Genomic DNA, 7,278 nt, shown 5'->3' on the forward strand with positions numbered 1-7,278 from the left:
AGTTATAAGGTAAAAATAAAAGCTAGTGAGAAAGATATTAGGAGTCTTAAAGCAAATCTAGCTGAAAAAATTCAAGTAATTGATCTTAGCTATGAAGTGTTAGAAGAGAAAACCAAACTAATAGCTGAAAGGGATAAACAGATAGCTAATCACCAGGTGAAAGTGGTGGAACTTAACAGAAAACTTGAGCAATTTAGAAATTCCTCCGCTATACTTGATCACCTCGTTAGTGATCAAGGTTCCCCAGTTAAAAGGGGAGGAATAGGATATCATGAAGTTCCACCACCTTACAATCATAATTACACTTTTGATCCTAGTAATCAGAAATCTGTTGATGTTGATTTTGGTCAGACAGTTCCGGTTAAGGTTACTATTAAAGAACCAGAAGTTAGTAAAGGCGAAACAAGTAAGCCTGTTTCGAATGTTAAGATTTCTGCTCCTAGTCCTGTCTCATCAAACTCGAACAAGTCATCCGAGTCGAGAGAGACAAAGGAAGAGGCAGTGTTACCAAAAAGTGGAGAGAAACATAAAACAACTGAAAAGAAATCTCCACTAAACCCATATGTCCCACCATATGTGAGACAAATGGGCAGTAATGCAGCCTCAACATCTAAAACAACTATTGAAAAGAAAGTTGAATACAGGAGTTGTTTCAGATGTAATCAATTAGGACACCTAATTGCAGATTGCCCTCTGAAGCAGAGATTCAGAGGTGTGAGGCCTTCGAAAACTGAGAACAGAACTAACCGTAATCACTATAATGGTAAAAATGAAAACTCATCAAAGTTCAGAAATAGGACTAATCCTGGTTTTCAAAGAAATCAATCTCAGTTTTTAACAGCTAACAACCAAACCATAAGTAATAATTCATATAATTCACGAAGGTATGGATGGCCTCATAGTCAATCTACAAGAAGGTATCCTTTTAGGACTTACAGAAATTATTCCGATACTAACTTTGGACAGCCAAAGTGCGGGATGTATCGACCCAAGACCAATAGGTCTTGGGTTCCCAGATTTTAATCATCTGCTTTAATCGTGCAGGAACAGTTGAACAGGGCTGCAAATAATCTATGGGTTGTGGATAGCGGCTGTTCCCGGCACATGACGGGTAACAAGAGTTTGTTACACGAATGGAAACCTGTTCAGGGAGGAAGAGTGAGTTTTGTTGGAGAGAGTGGTGGAAGGATTACAGGAATTGGGACGGTGACAAATGGAAAAATTACTTTAGAGAAAGTGAATTTCGTTGAAGAACTGAAGCATAATCTGCTAAGTGTATCGCAGATCTGTGACAAAGATTACACCGTGCACTTTACCATGAATGAAGTGATCGTGCTGTATCCTGGTTTCAAGATACCAGAGGATTGGATAGTTATGAAGGCTCCAAGAGAAAAGAATACGTATATTATGGACATGAGGTCGACTGAGATGGCAACAGAAGAATCGTGTCTTCTGTCAAAAGCAACTGAATCGGAGTCCGAGTTATGGCATAGGAGAATGGGGCATATTCATCTTCGGAAAATGAACTACATTGTCAAGAATGGGCTGGTTCTTGGAGTTCCCTTGAAGAATTTCAACTTTGAAGACCAATGCTTATCGTGCAAAAAGGGAAAGCAACACAAGAAATCCCATCACACCAAGAAGGTTAATTCAATAGTCAGTACCCTAGACCTACTTCACATGGATCTCTTTGGTCCCGTGAATGTAAAAAGCCTAGGAGGAACATCTTACTGCTTGGTGATTACTGATGATTTCTCTCGATACTCTTGGGTATATTTCCTGAAGTCAAAGGATGAAACGGTCTAGATGGTAATAAATTTTATTACCAGAGTTGAGAATATTATGGGGAAAAGAGTTAAATACATCAGGAGTGACAATGGGACTGAGTTCAAGAACTATCAGATGGAGATCTTCTGCTTACAGAAAGGGATAGAGCACCAGTACAGCGCTCCGTATACTCCGCAACAAAATGGAGTGGCTGAGAGGAAGAACAGAACGTTAATTGAAGGAGCCAGAACCATGCTGGCTGATTCGAAACTTCCAGTGGTGTTCTGGGCTGAAGCTGTTGCAACAACCTGTTATATCCTTAATAGAGTTTTAACTGTTAAAAGACTGAATAAAACATGTTATGAACTTATGCATGGGAGAAAGCCCAACTTGAGTGGTCTTGAACCATTCGGGTCCCCGTGTTCGATATTAAAGACAAATTCTAAATTTGGTGAAATAGCCGACGAAGGCATTTTAGTCGGATATGTTGTTGGGACTCCCAACAGACGAGTCTTTAATACATCGACCAGCAAGGTTGAGGTGGTGTGTAACACTGATATCACAAGTTACAAATCACCAAAACCAAGCACGGGACCCGCTGGGGTTTTCGACTATGATAGACTTTTTAAATCTTTTAACATACCTTACTTGGATTGTGCAGAAGTTGATGAAAGAATAGCTACGAAGATGATTTATGATGAGGAAGACAATTATGTGCAACGACCGAAGTATGATGAATGTCAGCCTTCCTCGTCAAATGCTGTCGATACCCCTGCTGCCTCTACAGAAGAGGAATTCTTCAATCCGTTTCACTCTCAACAACAATCACCCATTGATGAGCTACCTTCGAACCTGGAAGACAATCTAGATGTCAGTGCGGTTCCGACTACGAGAGTTCACAAAAATCACCCATTGGAGAACGTGATAGGTGATATGTCCGACGGTGTACAAACAAGACAAAGCTTAAATGAGCACACCTGTGTTTACACAAGCATTAAAGATACGGGCATAATTAACGAATGCTTGTACACCTGCTTCATCAGCCAGATTGAACCAAAGAACTATCAAATGGCTCTCAAGGACAGCTCGTGGGTCGAAGCCATGCAAGAAGAGTTAGCCCAGTTCAAGAAAATGGAGGTATGGAATTTGGTTGCAAAACCGAAGAATGTGCATGCGATTGGCACCAAATGGGTTTTCAAATGCAAGAGAGATGAGAAAGGGATTATTATCAGGAACAAGGCGAGGCTGGTTGTAAAAGTTTTTAATCAGCAAGAGGGGATTGATTACAATAAGGTGTTTGCTCCTGTGGCGAGATTGGAAGCCATTCGATTGTTTTTGGCATTTGCTGCACACAAGGAGATGAAGGTATTTCAGTTAGACGTGAAGAGTGCGTTCCTTAACGGTAAAGGCGATGAGTTGAAGACTAAGAAGAGAAATGATAGAGACGATGATCCCAATGCATCGAAAGGTGCAGGTGGAGAGTTGCCAAGAATTGAACAAGCTCTTGGGACTTCCACAACTCAGGGGGAGTCAAGTGCAGCGGTCGGTACAGGTGATGAGGTGGTGGTCGGGGATGTTGAGGAGATGGATGATGAGTATATAGGTGATGATGATATATTACCAATTGATGAGATAGAGAAGATTGGTGCAGAGATTGTGATTGATAATGATATTGAAGAGGGAGAGATTGTAGAAGAGAATGTGGAGCATGAGATTCCGGAAGTCGATAAGGCAGATATGAGTCAAGAGATTGGAAATGATGAGACTGAATGGGAAGAGCAGCCTAGATGGAAAGAAGGCTATGCTTAGTGGTTCGTAAAAACGAAGAAACCAGCGGTCCCTACTATGTTTAAGAAGAGTTACAACATTAGAGGCTATGCTGAAGCGAGAAAGGGGATTATATGCTGGATATATGATGAGCAGTTGAGGCTCTTTGTGATTAAAAGATATGATGGTGTTCAGTACTTCAAGAGGCTGTTGAGATCATTGAATACATTGCCAGAATGTGAAGTGAAAGACTTAGCCAGATTGGGGTTAATAAACAGAAGTGATGATAACATGGCTAGAGTCATTGGGAAGATTGTTTGGAAGGAAAGTATAAAAGAGAAGAAGTTCGAGCTGTTGAAACCACAAAAGGGAAAACCCATTGAAGACAAAGATAGAGGGATGAGAGCAGATGGCAAGCCTTGGATGATTATGAAGTATAAGCCGATCCGGTGTCTAAAAGAAGTGCCGATGAAACAAATGCCCAAGGATGTGCAGAAAGAGCTGAAGTGGTGGTATGTAGATTGTGAAACAGCTGAAGCAGTAATGGAGGACGAAGATGAACAAGAGCTGCTGAGAGTCTATGATCCGATGCATCGAGTGAACTTGTCTCAAGCTGATCTGCAGGTGCTGAATGAGAAGAAGATATTTTATATTCCTGCTTGGAAAGACGAAGCGAAGAAATATCAAAGAGTCGTATCAGTTTGTGTACGTGAAGGAGTTCATGCTTAAAGATGAAGATACAAGATTGTAGAAGATTACAAGACACGTGTTTGAAGATAAAGATTGAAGCTACGGGAGTCTGTTGGTACATGATGTCAGTAGTTCAGTATATAGTGTCTGTAATCGAGTCGTTTGGATTTGTGTTTTGTATGTAGCGAAGTTAGCTCACAAGTTCGCTTATACAGGCGAACTTGTAGAGTAAGCGAAGTTAGGAACAACTTCGCCTGAACATGCCAGGCGAAGTTGTCGTGGTTATATAGCCTTAGGTTACGGCTGAGTTAGTAACGAAGTTTTTAAGTTAAGTGTTTACGAGTTGTGTAATCAGTGATTGATATCACGTGTTTCCAGTTGCAATATACAACGTGTCTTTGCTTATTGTAACGTGTGTTCGATCGTGTTAACTCGTATCGTCTTCTACGCTCGTAACGTCTTACATAGGGATTCCGCACCTACGTAGAACGAGATATTCCGTGTAGATCCGGATGGGAACCTACATGGATGTGTCAGGGTCACCCATTGTAACTATGGGCTGGGTACCAAAGACTCATTAATCCTGCGCTTTGTGCAGGGACAGCTATGGTGGAATATCATCAGACCTTTGTATGTTGATAGTGGTTGTTCCAGGCACATGAAAGGAGACATTTCCCAACTACACGACATTTAAACATTTAATGGTGAGTATGTGTCCTTTGCGGGAGGAGAAAAGGGGAAGATTACTCAGAAGGGTACTGTAAGTAACGGTGTTCTAAGATTCGAAAATGTTAATTTTTCTTCCAGAATTGAAGCACAGTTTGTTGAGCGTGTCACAAATCTGTGATAAAGATTTTTCAACTCATTTTACTAAGAAAGAGTGCTTGACTTTGAAGCCTGGTATAGTTATACCAGAAGACTGGATTCTTTTTCGATCACATCGAAAAGATAACGCTTATGTGATCGACATGAACAAAAATGTTCCTGATGAAATAACATGCTTGTTTTCAAAAGTGTCAAAACATAATGCCATGTTGTGGCATCGTCGTCTTGGTCATGCTAATACAAAGAATTTGAATCGTCTTTCTAAAAATGATCTGGTGCGTGGCTTACCTATTAAATATTTTGTGACTTTTGAAAAATGTGTGGCCTGCGCTTTGGGTAAACATCATTGAAAAACTCATAAGCCAAAATTGATTAACCCCATTTCATCAGTTTTTCAATTACTTCACATGGATCTTTTTGGTCTGGTTCATGTGTTGAGTCTTTATTGTCTTGTTATTACTGATGACTACTCACGTTTTACTTGGGTGTTTTTCTTGTCAAATAAGAGTAAAACTGCAGATTTGATCAAGAAGTTTATAGTGCTTATGGAGAACAAACTAAACTTGAAGCTGAAGGGAATACGCTGTGATAATGGTACGGAATTCAAGAATGCGTCATTGAATTATTTATGTTCAGAAAGAGGAGTGCTTCGTCAGTACAGTTCAGCACGGACACCACAACAGAATGGTGTGGTTGAAAGGAGAAACATCACTCTTATCGAAACGGCAAGGACTATGTTGTGTGATTCTAAGCTGCCATTGTTCTTCTGGGCAGAAGCTATTAATACGACCTGTTATGTTCAGAATCGGGTGATAATCAACAAATCACAAATGAAAACCCCATATGAGATTGTCTATGGTCACAAGCCTAATGTTGCACATTTAAAAGCATTTGGGTGTCTGTGTACTCTAGTGAATCTCGAGTCTACTCCGAAATTTGGGGCCAAAGCTGATGATTGTTATTTTGTTGGTTATGCGGGACATACCGCCTACAGGGTCTACAATAAGTCAACAAAGCAAATTTTAGAAACCTATGATGTTCGTTGGTTGGAAGAAAATGAGATGGATGCTCGTGTTGGTCCGGACTTGTCATTGGATTACAATGAACTATTAAAACCGTTCAATGTTCTTCCGGTCATCAACACAGAACCTTCAGGTGGTGCTACAGTGGATACTGAGAAAGATGACCCACATGCAGTATCTCACATCTCTCCACTTCTGGATGATGACGTCACATAACCACTTCATGCCGACATACCCGCGTCCGTCACCCAGCCTAACGAAATTCCAGAAACTGAATACTCGCAAAATTCGTCTCATGATGCTACAACAGTTAAGGGGGGAGTCCTATTCGTCAGATTTTCAGGAGCACGCAATTTCCCGATGCCATTCCAAATAAATATGTCGCCAGTACCTCGTACTCACATAGTACAGCGACCTCTGGATGGAAGAACCCTCTTGCTGATATCGATGTAAATGTGTCAAACTTGCACTCTACCGGTGATGTTTCGATCAATTAGTTCCATCGAGGATTCAGAAAAATCATCCAATTGAGAATGTCATAGGTCCTCTTGAAATAGTGTGTCCACCAGAAGTCAAACAGGACACATAAACAGCTGTTTGTTTTCCTATTTCATCTCTTAAATTGAGCCAAAGACGGTAGAGATGGCCTTTCAGGAACCAAGTTGGGTAGATGCTTTGCATGAATAATTGAATCAGTTTGATAAGTTGAAAGTTTGGAGATTGGTTGAGTTACCGGAAGGAAAGAAAGCACTTGATACAAGATGGGTCTTCCAAAACAAGCAAGATGACACCGTGGTTATTGTTCGAAACAAGGCACGATTGGTAGTTCGTGGTTTTCGTCAAGTCGAAGGGTAAGATTACACTGAAGTCTATGCTCAAGTGGCTAGACTTGAGGCCATCAGAATTTTTTCTAGCCTACGCGTCATTCATGGGGTTTACAGTATTTCAGATGGATATTAAGACCGCATTTCTCTATGGCGAAGTCAAAGAAGAGATCTACGTGGATAAGCCACCGGGTTTTGTTGACTCCAAGAAACCAAACCACGTCTACAAGTTGGACAAGGAATTGTATGGGCTTCATCAGGCTCCTCGGGCGTGGTATGCTACATTGACCGCACATCTTCTAGATCATGGTTACAAGCGAGGGACCATTAATCAAACCTTGTTCCGTAAAACTGTCGGAAAAGATTTGATTCTAGTCCAGATT

The sequence above is a fragment of the Bidens hawaiensis genome, unplaced genomic scaffold (assembly GCF_021521415.1).
Source record: "Bidens hawaiensis isolate Kalapana, Puna unplaced genomic scaffold, B.hawaiensis_p1.1 tig00002442_1, whole genome shotgun sequence".
Classification (NCBI taxonomy): Eukaryota; Viridiplantae; Streptophyta; class Magnoliopsida; order Asterales; family Asteraceae; genus Bidens; species Bidens hawaiensis.